Here is a 14,481-nt window from a genome sequence, read left to right as displayed (position 1 = left end):
GGCTATCAGTAACAACCACCAGTAGAAGATTCAGTTCATTCATGGTATGAAACGGAGATGTTTAAATGAAACCCATCTGGCCTATTTAAATTTTCCCTCCACCCCCGAACTTGATTATGAAAAAAATAGAAAATACTCTCTTGCAGCTATCGACTTTAATAAGGGTTGTTGAAAACAGGCTATTCATTAAAAGGGTGATGACTTCTTTTCTTTACTTTAACATTTAAAGTGAATTTAGTGCTGACGAAAGGTTCCAGACCAAAACCCAACATTAATTCTCAGAGCAGGAGCTATACAACACAGGTAGTGACAGTACAAGACTTCTGTATTGAAATGAGATGAACCTTAATCCCTTTTCTGGAGGGGACACCTCTCATTCATACCAATTTAATCACTGGTCTCTCTAATGAGACTACCAATAAAGGTACCAATTAATGTCAATTGTGAGGTGGCCACCTGTACTCTTGGAACCAGGCCAAAACAGCCTATATATTTCATAGAGGACATTGAACATAAGGTTACACTACTACTATGGAGCTGGAATCAAACTGGTAACCTAGAGGGGAAACAGCTCTGTCTCTCTATACCAATCTCTATAGCTATCCAGTTCCCTTTAGAGTGATGATTTTGTTTCCTCTACATGCATTACTCTACAGGGGGGGAAAACCCTCTTCACCAGCAGTGGTAAAACCCAAGACTACAATGAGATTATTTTTACTTTAAAAATAAAAAATATATATATTATTTTTAGATTTGTCATTTGCTGTAAATATACTCACATGTGATAGTAATATTCACATAATAAATTGTGAAAACATTTATCATACAACGCTGACCACATACATGCAGTTTGCCCACTAATCCATCTTTTCTAAGTATACTTGTAACATTCCAAACATCTGAGCAGCTTCAAACATCCACAGTTTGAAGTGCAAAGGGGGGAGTGGAGACAAAACATGCTTTGGGATTCTCTGCTCAGTTACACTGGTTTTAAACCATTGCAACTCCATTGACTTCAGTGGAGTTAATCCTGACCTACATTAGAGTAATATGAGAGGAGAGTCGGTTTGAAATTTCTGCACTAATACAAAGTTGGGAATCTCCCCACAACACCTCCACTATTGAAGGATATAAGATGCGTACTTTTGCCCCACTAAACTGCAGGATATCAGACCTTAAATAACATCAACATGTATAGAAAATCTACCCTAGTCATTTTTAGTGATTTCTTAAATGCATCTGTCACAGTTCAGGGTAACTGCACCTGTATTATCCCTCCCTCATCCACCAATGGCACCCACTCTGGTCTCCTAGCTCCTCACCCACCACCTCTCTTGGGTGGAGACCCACATCTCTCCCTCCTGACCAAGAAATCTTCCAGGCTACTCAGTTCCCTAGACACACAATGATATTCCCAGAAAGCCAGACTGCCTAAAAGGTGAGCATCTGCACTTTGCTTTCTCTCCAGGCTATGAACAGCGTAATTTCTAGCAGTTACAAGTTACTACACTACTCTTTCTAAGCAAGCACAAAAGCTTACCAGAGGTTACTCTGACTCCAGCCTCGGGCTCTGGTAGGTGTCAGTCTTTTCAACCCTTCCACGAGGCTTACTCCCCTATTCCTTTGGACGGAAGTTCCCATCCATTTGACAGATCAGAAAGAAGGCCCTGACTCAGTTTAAACTCAGGATATTTATCCAGTAGTCCTTTCTTTCTATGTTGACCTCTGGAGAATTCAGTTTGAACTAGTATATGCAAGCCTCCGTTGCAAGGGACATCTCTCTGGGGGGTTGCAACCTGGCTGATTTCCCTTAATTACCACCTACTAGCTTTAATTCCTGGAGGAGCTGTGATAATAAGGTCTCCCAAGAATATGCAGGAAATTGCCATATCTGTCACCGCATGAATGATCATTTCCTCTCCCTGCAAAACACATGCATTTGGACTCATAGTTCTTAGGAAGCCTGTGTGTGGAAGGATATGAAAGAGAGTACTAATAAATACTAAAACTCTTTCAAACATTCTTAAAATAGTTTTTTTGCAAAATAAGTGTCAAACAGAATACATGTGTGTTGTGGTATAAAGGTTTTATAGGTATTACTTTGGGATGTCCTGCATAATTTATTAATTGCTTTGCCAATTGCAAGAATTATCAAAAAGAAAAGGAGTACTAGTGGCACCTTAGAGACTAACCAATTTATCTGAGCATAAGCTTTCGTGAGCTACAGCTCACTTCATCGGATCGTCATCCCAAACCCATGCCAATCAAATCTTGGTACCACAACACACCATTATGTATTCTCTACGTGTATCATAATATCACAGGTTTATTACCAAGCCTTAAGTTCCCTATATGATCATTCTAAAAATTTCCCTGTAGCAAAAAGTAAAAATAAATTTATATAGGGGTGATAGACTTTTGAAGAATAAAAATTATGTCAAATAATCCCAAGAAATACATTAATCTTACTAAAAGTTTATTTTTATATAAACAAACATGAAAATAATACTATATATCAAAATATAGAAGTAGAGACATTGCAGTTAAATAATATGAAAGTACAAGATGTGTTCCTTTTACCCTATTGTCACATTCAGAGCTTAAAACAATCTTTAAATATTAGGGATTAGGATGAGACCTTCGACAGATTTTCCCACATCTGTTTATTATGGGGTTTCTTGTGCCTTCCTCTGAAGAATCAGGTGCTGGCCATTCTCAGAGAAAGGATACTAGACTAAATGAACAGTGGGTCTGATCCAGGGTGAGAATTTGTATGTTCCTAACACTTTAAAGTCCCTCCCCTCCCCTATATAGACCACTCATACACTATTCATTAATATTAATAATTCTTTCTGTCAATTAACACTCAAAATAAGAGTCCAAAACATAAATTCTCACTTCAACTGATAGCAAACATTCTGAATGTTAAATGGACATACCTGGTACACATGCATTATTGTATCTGCTTCTGCCACTTTTGAAAAAGCCCCCTTCCATGTTTTGACATCAGTGCAACACATGAACACAGTACTCTCCTCCTTCCAAGTTCTGAGTCCATATGTTTCAGTGGATACACAGAGTTGGGTGGGCAGGAGTCCCACATGTATTGGTTATCTGGTTATTCAGTAGCATGACTGCTAGTGACACTAGCTCTTTAAAGGCTCCACATCATTATGATCTGAGAGCTGGCAGAAGCAGTTGTACCATTTATGCAACTGCTCCAATGCCATTATAACATTCTCCCACCAGAACGTAGCTCTGCTGCCTGAAAGTTTCTAGAAGGCCTGTTGGAAGCTTCGTATGGAGTAAAAAATTAGCAATGTAGAGTGGTTTGAGGCAGAGATCAATGCAGCTGTGCAACACAAAGCCACACAGGCACGCTCAGGAAGGATCTTGAAATATCATGAAGAACAGTAACTTCACTGTGGAGTCATGTTACAAACCCAGCATAGTGCACCTGCTCTCACCAGGATCTGAAACACGAGGAGGCTTCCCTCCAATTATGACAGTAGGTAATACTACCACAATACCAACTTTTTGGAGAATGTTTGTGCAAAGAATAAAGTGAGGATGATCCCTTTCAAGTGGATCCCCTTTGGCATATAAAGAAGGATCCATGAACCAAGCTCTCCTAGGTCAGTTCAGAATCATGAGTAATAGCATGAAGGGAATTTGAAATTTTGTGACACAGCTTATGTTGAGGAAAAACAAAGTTTTGCTGGGAGATGGCTTTAGGAACTGATGGGACATGGAGGTTCTGAGAGAGACAGAGTTTGAGTAGTGAATTAGGTCATGGAGAATAGGTGACATGCAAGAGAGTGGAGGGAAAGACTGAAATCCTGGAGTCTGGGGGAAAGGAGCCAAGGGACTGGTGATGGGTGGGAAGGGAAAATATGCTATGCATGGAAATAACAATCAGAAATGTACACTAAAAACATGCACATCTGCAACAGGGTTATCATCCATTCAAAACACTTTAATAAATGTTTACACTTGCACTTATATTCCTGAATGTACAGCAGCCATTCAAATCTATCCTGTACTATTTGAACAGTATGAATGAATAAAAAAAGCAGCACACATAGCTTTCTTGAGCAGTTCAAGAGCATGGTCATGAGGCTGTACCCATACTACTGCACTTCTTCAGCAAGTTGCAAATATTAATACTCCCTTTGCACAAGTTCTCATAAGAAAACAACTTTTAAGACAAATCTGATTTAAAAACAGACTTCAGCCAGTCTGAAAAAATAAACATCTGCATTCATTCACTGCTGCTGTCAAGAAAAATGTAGCTGTAGTAAGTGCTTGGGATTGCCTCTTTCGCAAAGGATTGATCAGCGTGCACAGTAACAAAACCTGTGTTTATTATTATGGCTGATCCCATCAGAGACTTTAGGCCTTTGCTATCTATTGGCCTGCTCCCATTCACTTTACTGGTGCAAGATCAGGATCAGGGTCTCATTGTGCCAGATGCCATACAAAGACATTTGTGTCACAGTGCTTACCTCAAAGAGTTTACAAACTAAATTGAGACAAGACGCAACAAGTGAGTGTGACAAGCAAAAGGAGGGAAAAGGAAAGGGCAAGGAGTGACAAACATAACAAAAATAAGATGAAGCAATTACATAGGTTAACCATTGCACAGCCTGAAGTTTTCTGAAGGCTCCAAGTGGTGAGTACAGATGTTTCCTTACTTAAAATGACAAGAGAAGTTCTTGTGTACTGTATAAAAAAAAGTGCATAGAAAGATGTCTGGAATGACCCAGCCTTGCAAATAATTTTTTTTATTAATTTAGTCCCAAATGTAAGCCTTGTATCTGAACTGCACACTTCATACTGATAAAATACTACCTCCATGAATGGAAATGGAATACTAACAATCTGAGGTTGCTGAAGCAGTAGATAGGGGGGAAAATGGAACTGCAATAAATAACATGCTGTGTAAATCTATGGCGTATGAATAATAAGCAATAATAATAGAATATGAAAAGGTGCTGTGAGTGCCTCAAAAACTATAAAATTTGAATTACATCATTATAAAATATTACATTACAGTGCAACTTAATATTTCTAAACGAAATGGAAGGCGTTACAAATACACAAAGATACAAGTACTTTGTCAAATATAATGAAGGTAAGAAATGTTTACTAATGGCGAAATTTAAAAAAACTGATGCACATGGCAAAACTCCTAAGGTGAAATCACCCCACACCCTGCTTTGCAGGAGGCCAGCACAAAACCTATTCAGTACTTAAGGCACACTCAAGCCTTTAAAGTAGGTCTCAAATGGGACACTTAAGTGGTGTATAGATGTTATTCTGTTTTTGTGCACAAGGGTGCATTTGCTGCCTCATGTAGGGCTCCCTCAAAGTAGGGCTTACTAACTGTTCTTTTTGCTGGTCCTCCACAACGGGTGAATTTCATCTTCAGTGGGCACACACAAGTTGTATATTTGCACAAGCATTTTCCACATACATGCAACTTTGACGTAACTTCATTAGAACCAGGATTTTGCCCCTTTCATTTAACTTGCGCAATTTGTGCAATTCATGCACATTCACTTTTGCGTGCTAAGTTTTTAAAATTTGGACCTATATTTTCTAAAATTATCAAGGAATTAATTGAAATCCATATGCCTTCTATTCCATAACTGGCAATTCCTAGGACTTTATAAAGGGTCTATTAAAACTGTCAAAAATTTCAAGGCTTAATTCTGACAACTGACAAACAATGGGATAAATTCAGCCCTAGTATAAGCTGATGCAAATCCATTTAAGTCAATGGAGTTGCACTTGATTAAACTAAGGCTGAATTTGGCCCAGGATCTAGACACTGGAGATCTCTCAATCTGATTTCATAAGGGAAAGGGGCTGAGATTACTTGTAGGCTGACCAGACAGCAAGTGTGAAAAATTGGGATGGGGGTGGGGGGTAATAGGAGCCTATATAAGAAAAAGCCCCAAATATCAGGACTGTCCCAATAAAATCGGGACATCTGGTCACCCTAATTACATTGCCTGTTTGCCAATGTGTTTTTTTCTTATTATTCAACATATATTAGGTTTTATTCACATATTTCAGTTCAGAACCCAAAGCCAGACAACAAGCCATGGCAAATCAACAGCTTGTGGTTTTAACATCATTTTTCAGTTCTGATCAGAAACAGTCTAGTGAAAGCAAAGAACTAAGGTTCATTTGGCTCTCCCCAGAGCTGAAATCTGATGTGAAGAAAATACATTGCGACCTTCTGAAAAATCAGTGGGGAATTTCTCCAAGTGAAATGGAGCTTTTTTCTAACATAGCACAACCCAATCACAACCTCCCCCAACCATGTCATTTTCACATAATGGTTACATAAACAGCCTGGGTGAAATCCTGGCCCCACTGAAGTCAATGGCAAAACTCCCACTGACCTCAGAAGCGTCAGGATTTCACCCCCTAAATCTGGAACTTTTTGATTTTGCTAATTTCCTAGTCCATTTTTTAAGCATGAGTGTAAATTTTCTTAAAGAATTAGTAAACAAACATGAAAACAGACACCATTCTCTGGTGCACTAAAATTCACTTTATAGAAGGAAATAAAAAATAGAGAAAATTAATAAAATTCTGTTGATACCAGCAGTAAATGGTCCCCTCCAAAATCAATTTAGCTAACATTTTTCAGTGATTCTTTCAGATTGGGTCACAAATTTTTTATTTTTTTAGTATTGGTTTTTTTTTGTGGGAATGGCAGCAAAAGTTGTTCCTATGAGGTATTCATACACTAGGATCTTTAAATGTAGAATGAACTCACAAACTCGTTCTACAATCATTAGTTTTCCTTTCCTGTGTCTCCACACAGTCCAACATCTCCAGGAAAGTACTAGGCCTGGCCATGGATTCGCTACTGCTGTTATAGTGTTGCTGCATGACTAAATATTTCAGGTATGGTCATTATTTGTACAGATTAAATTTCAAATTACCAGCTAAAACAGGGAATAAATTTCTGTATGCTGAGCCTTGAACCTTGTTCTAAAGCAGACTCTGACAGGCAAATTGAACTTGCTTAATCACTACTATAATATAGTTAATCTTCTAAACAAGCAGTTGAGAATTCTAATATTTTCAAGAGTCTACCAGGTAAAAAAGAAAAAAAAAATCATCTGGTAGCAAACAAAGCAAAACACAATAAAGTTCAGCAAAAGGGAAATGGTAATGACTGCAAGAACAGCAGAATCAAATCTTTTACCAAATAAGGCTATGTGCGGTTATGTTTTTTGCAGTCTGTGTAATTCAAAAGAAGCCAACATCATAGGCAAGATCTTCACCATAATGGGTCAGATCCTCTCCTGGCACACCTCCACTGACTTCAACAGAGCTATGCCAATTTTCACAAGCTGAGGATCTGGCCTGTAGAACTTACAACATAAGAAAAAGTAAGCAGTGTTTGAGCAAAACTCCATCTATTTGTTGTGTACACAACTTCAGCCTGTCATAACTTTTTCATTTCCCCAGTACTTTGCCAGACAAGGTTCTTTGAGTACTTTACAAGATTTGCATATGCTTCTAAATATCCACTGTATACAATCAATAAAAAGTCTGACCCAATATATTATTAATATTATAAGGAGATTCAAAACGCTCCTACATCATTATTTCATTAAGAAAGGACAATAACTATGAAATATTGTGCCTGAACTAAATAATTACTTCAGAAACAGCCTACTCATTGATTAGAACATTTAAAGGGCCGCCATCAACTTGAAAATCATATTTTTTAAAAAAATTACTGCTCCTTTACTATGTCAGTAATAACTTTAAAATTTTTAAAAAATCTAGCTGAAAGGTGTTTTCAAATGAGATTTGTAATTCTCCAGTTTTACAACTTGATTTCATATGCTAATTCCTATACAGGCAAGGTAAAACTCACCCATAGGCAAAGGATGCACACAAAACCTTTGTACCAGCTAAGTCCCACCTGAAGACCTAAAACAGTGCTTTACTCAAATGTAAGTAGTGCATGGGCCTTGTGTGGGTCCTCTGTCCAGGGGTAAATTTCACAACTTACAAAGTACTGCAGATCACTGTGTAATAATGAGGAAGTTGAAAACACATTAAATAGTGTGTTGCACCTTTGGTATTCTCACTGGACCTTTAGCAGCAAAGTGGCCAAGTGAATAAAAATACAATTATAATAGGTAGAAAACTAAATACTGAGTGTCTGACACAAGCAGCCAGAAAAGTTTTTAAGCCCTTTTCCACTTCTGTCCAAATAGTTCAACAAGCTGTTTGTCTGACTTTATGCTTCCTTCTAATCTGCCTTCCTTAGCACACTGTCCTTTATATGTCATTAGTCTTTTCGCTCCACTTTTATATGAAATATATGCCTGACTGGTTGTGCTATTTATGTATCAGCATTAACCAAACTGTCCTTGAGAAGTTTCCTCAGTTATCATAGCTTTACAGTATCTCTTGAATCCTGTGGGATTCCACAGATAAAATGGAGCAATGAAAGCAAACTTGGGCACTGTATTAAAAAGCAAATGGCAGCAACACAAGGAAAGAAAAAAGGTATGATTTAGCATCCTGTTTCTTAGTAATGAAATCTGGTGTTCATTTTCTTTCTTCTATGCCTACATTACTTTTTAAAAGCAATTTCCTTAAAAACATTTAACTGCAACTCATTGCTATTGGATCTCTTCTCATACAAAGACTACAGTTAAAAATATGTTGGCTTCCTTACAAGTCACATTTGTGTTTTAACTAAGAGTTTTCTACAGTACTTTCCAGAACTGTTTTAATAAAAATTTAAAAAAATAAAAATTAACCTTTAAACTGAAGAGGCAACACAAATTAATGAGCAGTACAAGTCTGAAAAAACATGCCTTTATTTGTGATAAAGTATTAACACCTACCATATATATACTGTATTATATTTTCACAGAATTTAGTAATTATCTAGAAAGCCTATTAAAACAATGATAATTACATAGTAACTCATGTTGCCACTACTATGTTCCATCCTAAGAGCTCATTGATTCAGAATGTAGTGCCCAAGTGTCTTTTCACTGCTCTACAACATGTACTGAATCACAGTGGGTCCAAAATATATAGTCTGGGATAATGCATAGTGCCTGCTTAGGCATTGCAAATGCACCCAGTCACCACAGTATCTAGGGACCATACTGCATGGCTTTACAAATCTGTTTTCTGACATTTAAGCTGTGCAAAATAATTGTATTTTGAGCAAAACTATGTGCGTTATCTTTTCTCAGGGACATGAGGAAGTTGCATATCCGTCATAAAATACAGGATAAACACAAAAGAGAGTAAAATTTGAGCAAAACACTTTGTGTTTCTGCTTGGTTTCTGTCTATAAATCATGGAGGAAGGCTCTGAAATTGTCCAAAAACACACCTAATCTACACAGTAAACATATTACTGTAGGGCTGTCAATGTGATAACATTTTTTAATAATATAAGCATGTAAATGTGCTACACCATCATTCAGTACTATTCATTATATAAAGCATACAAGTTGTTTCTAAGACATCACTTATTGATAATATAAGTATTTGAGCATTATTGCAGTGGGTATATAAGTATGTACAGATTTTTGTGGTCTGTGCTGATATCTCTGACCCCTATTTGATTTATATGCCTGTGGGACACTGAGGATGAAACTCATTTCTAACCTGTGACATCACAAAACCATATCCACAGAGGATCTCTGGGTGCTCTTAGTAACCTTTCAGTGTAGGGGAGAAGACTGAGGAAACCGTCAGAGGGACCAAGAGAAAAAAGAAGCAGAATGGACTAGCAGCTTCTGATTCCCAGTTCAATGATATCATAGGTGAGAACAGTTCACATGCACCAATAGCTCTAAGGAACAGAGTCTGGCACCCTAATCACTCTCCCTAAGAGCAAAGCATCAGTCCCAGAGAAAGTGAGTGTTAACTTCACAGTCTGAGGAAGCTGCAGGAGGTGTTCTCATAAGTGTTCACTAGACTGCCCTATGCAATACAGGAGAAAGGAAAGAGCCATTAAGAACCTCACCTTTCCCCCAAGGGAGAGCACACTTAAAGAAATCTTCTCCAATCCCCAGATAGGGATAGTATCACTTCCCTACCTCACAGGAATATTGTGAAGAAAAATTTGTAAGGTGCTCAGATACAAAGAAGATAACCACGAAAAATCTATAAATAAATAAAAAATACTCATTCAGGGCAGGGATTGAAAGAGGTGCAATATGTGAGGCACAGGGCCACACACTAAATAGTGAAGTTAAACATAAAATACTGAATGGTTGCCTCTTTTACAGAGCTCAATTCAGGCAATGATCCTGTAGAAAAAATTGCATGTGATCATATAATTAAAGGTTGCATCATAAGCACAATGGGGCAGAATTAAGATTGCATAGACTACCTTAATTTTGGCATTTCCTAACTTTTGATGTTTCACTTTACAGAAGTAATGGTCTTTTAATTAAGTTTTTTTAAATGGATTTTCCTAATTGTTTTTAAAAAATGCTATAATGTGCAACTATTTGCTAGATGTAATAGACTGTGTAATGTGTCTAATGAATGAGGCAGGAGCCCTTGCTGTATTCTGTATGCATGCTTCCATACCCACCTACATAGACCATATAATGCAAGCCCCTACATATATGTAAGACTGAAATTCCACTCAATTTTCTTATGCATATATGGGCATAATCCGTGAAATACAGAGAGATAATCTCTTCAGCAGAAATTTCCATTCACATTATTTATTCACACATGCTTCATGCCAATGAAACATTAGCAGTTTATTAGTCCCATTGTGTAATGAAATCCATGTGCAAGGTAATTTTTTTTAAAACCAAATTTCACTCTCATGAAAAGACACATCTACAATCTAGGGACTATCTGCCTTAAAAATATCGGGTTTTCATCATCTCCAGATAAAGTGCTAGAGCTCTTCAGAAAAGGCTGCCATTTTTTTTTAGTTAGCTGAAAAACCATAAAAAGAAAAGGAGTACTTGTGGCACCTTAGAGACTAACCAATTTATTTGAGCACGAGCTTTCGTGAGCTACAGCTCACTAGCTCACGAAAGCTCATGCTCAAATAAATTGGTTAGTCTCTAAGGTGCCACAAGTACTCCTTTTCTTTTTGCGAATACAGACTAACACGGCTGTTACTCTGAAACCTGAAAAACCATGTTTCTCCCAAGCTGTATGTGCTTGAAAACCAGTCACCCATTTCTGGGGAAAAAAACTTTCAGAAAAATTTTGCTCCCTGACTAAGAGCTAGTATACCAAGTTTCATCTGAAAAGATAAAACACTGAGCAAATTTTAGGAAACCAAAAATGACCCATTAGAGTGGAAATGCTTGGGAAACATTATTATAGGTATCACGGTGTGTTCTGCCTAAAATTCTAACTGCAGCAATACAAGTATTTGCAAAGCTAGGATTGAAAATGAATATTAAACTAAAGTTTGTTCATTATGAGCACTAAAGCTCATCCACAGTGTAACAGCACAACTGCTAATTTCAATCTCCAAGCAAACAATTTAAACTTGCACATATACACACACTTTTGCTGCTGTCTCTAAGGCGATGGAAAATTTGGTTTTAAAAAATAGAAAGGTAAAAACATATTTTCTCTCACCTAAACATGCTGTTTTCATAGCTGCACATCTTCAATAGAAAATGATCGCACAAAGCACCTGCATGTATCATTCTGTAACTTTACACTGTCCAGCATTAAGCAATATCAGAACAGGGTCTTTTCAGCCAACAGCACAAATAAAATATACTACATTTAAAAAAAAAAACTAGGAGACTCTGACAAGGCTCAGATAATCACTAGTTTGTATGTTAGGAGAATGTCTTGATCAGGACAGGCCTAATTTAATGTGAGACACCTGCCAATTATCAGAACTGGGACATTTGTACCATACAGATCATCATCAAAACATGTGCTTTAAGCCCTGAATCAGTCAAGAGGTCCCTGAAAATTAGGGACCACTGAAGTAACTGAGTCTACAGATGCACTTGTTCAGCCTTGGTCTTACTCTTAAGAAATATTTTAAATTCACATGCTAATTATATTTGTAACTGGAGAGCCCAAAAATCTTTGCTTAGATCCTAGTCTTCTTAATTTTTATGAAGATAACTATCCTGGGAGCAACTGAGCATGCTTTTGGTTTGTTTCTGACAAACAAACACTGTCTATAACATAAGTGTATGAAGTAGAGAAATCATTATGATGAATACAACTAAATTAATAAATATCTATAAATGCACAATCACTTATTAGTATGCATTTCCAAACATAACGTTCCCCTTCCTTTTCACCGAATATTATAATATACTGCTTTTGCCAAGTACTTTTAAGAAGCTACTGTACATGCTGAATCAAAAAATATCTGGCCTCAGTCCAGGAAGGAAGGTGTGTTACATGTTTTAACAGGTTGATTTCTACTCTCTCTCAAAGTTTTCAAATATTTGTGAAGAAATCAGATTACAGCACAGTTTTACACACAAATAAACTAGGTAAGTGCCCATTCTCAATGTTTTATCCTTTCTATCAAAAATAAATTCAAATAAGGAAATTGCTTAGCTGTGGCAACTGCCAAAAATTAATAAAAACCCATATAAACAGTAAATGTCAATTACAAGTAATTAATTTAGCATTCGTTAGTAAAATCCTTTTTTAAAAAAAGTCTCAGAATATCCACACTTCACAACGACATCGGTGTTGTATTCCTCTTTTTACAAATCTTGTTTTTACAGCAAAAAGAAAATGTATCTTATACTAAGGTGCATATTATACCAAAGTGCATTGTCAAGGAGTGTGCTTAGATTTCAAAAGAGTTTGCATCCACAGCAAGGTAATCTAGTAACAGTCATAGAGTGACTGCTCTGTACTTTGCATCTTCTGCCTGGATGTAAGAGAAGAATTGAATTTTTCCCTCCCTCAGAAACTGAAATATAGTGCACTTTTAAAAGGGCAGCATTGGCTACCATCAATGCTGCCTGACATTTTGTTTATACGAGCAAGAAACTAAAATTGGGTCATTACAAAACCTAAACTTAATTTCCCCAATACTAATTTCTCCCTACTGTTACTCACACCTTCTTGTCAACTGTCTGTAATGGGCCACTCTCTTACCACTTCAAAAGTTATTTCTCCTCTGTTGGTATCCTGCTGTTAATTGACTTATTTCATTAGACTGACCTAACACTTGGTAAAGCAACCCACATCCTTTCATGTATTTATACCTGGTCCTGTATCTTTTACTTCATACATCTGATGAAGTGGGGTCTAGCCCACTAAATCTTATGCCCAAATAAATTTGTTAGTCTCTAAAGTGCCAAAAGGAGTCCTCGTTTTTTTTCCTAAAATTATAATGTGCATATCTATGATTCCTTGAGTGCACATTGGCAAAATAATTGATTAAAAAAGGTGTGGAGATAAAAATACTATAGTATTTTCATAACAACAAAAAATCCACTCTCAACAGCAGCAAGAAAATGTTTTAGTGAAATAAAGAATTTAAAGTCAATATGCCATCTCTACATATCTAGATTTCTCTTAATTTACGGAAAAATATTTTTGCACAAGAGGTACTACCATCATTATATTATATAGTGCAGTTAAACTATGTAAACCTATTATCCCACAAATTATTCAGGATTTGTTTCACCATAACTTATCAGTTTTAGGTTACAGACGAGTATACTGTAGATACTCATTCAACAAGTATAGAAGTATGAGCATTAGTAGTAATGATTACTTTCAATAGAGAGATTACAGTATGTCAGAATTATTAAATTATATTTCTAAAATTTCAATCTCCTGTTAAGATATTACATACATAATAAATCTGTAAAAGTGGCAAAGAGTCCTGTAGCACCTTATAGACTAACAGATGCATTGGAGCATAAGCTTTCGTGGGTGAATACCCACTTCATCGGATGTATTCACCCACGAAAGCTTATGCACCAATATGTCTGTTAGTCTATAAGGTGCTACAGGACTCTTAGCCGCTTTTATAGATCCAGACTTACACGGCTACCTCTCTGATAATAAATCTGCTTTATTCACAGCACAAAAAAGGCAAGAGTTGTAAGCTGGCAACTCTGTACTGTAATAGGAATGCAGAGTCGGGCAACTCTCAGACAGAGCTTTTCAGGATAGTTTCACTAACTCAAACTAGTTTTCACCTTCATTTACTACAGTTTAAATAAATGGGCGAAACACAAACTTTTGTTTGGTATCTGACAAATCTTTCAGAATGTATTAATCCAAGCTTTGACTTATGGGTTTTTCAGCAAAAGCTATAGTCCAATACATTGTAGTCCTGCAACTGAAACTTTAGATTATAAATGCAGTTATATTCTCTTTAGGACATCTGGGAAATTATCAAGAACATTTCAGAGGGAAACCAAAAACCTTGTCTGACATACAATTGCTTTTACTTAAGCACAGTCTCTCCACACAAAGAGTAACAGAT

The 14,481-nt window shown here is 36.7% G+C and overlaps 1 protein-coding gene across 6 annotated transcripts in view; it reads right to left on the bottom strand.

The window, feature by feature from the left end:
• Window positions 1-14,481, bottom strand: part of LTBP1 (latent transforming growth factor beta binding protein 1) — a 375,509-nt gene that overhangs the window by 219,490 nt on the left and 141,538 nt on the right. The gene's annotated exons all lie outside the window — the stretch shown is intronic.

The sequence above is a fragment of the Lepidochelys kempii genome, chromosome 3, assembly GCF_965140285.1.
Source record: "Lepidochelys kempii isolate rLepKem1 chromosome 3, rLepKem1.hap1, whole genome shotgun sequence".
NCBI lineage: Eukaryota > Metazoa > Chordata > Testudines > Cheloniidae > Lepidochelys > Lepidochelys kempii.
This window is presented reverse-complemented; position numbering and strand designations above follow the sequence as displayed.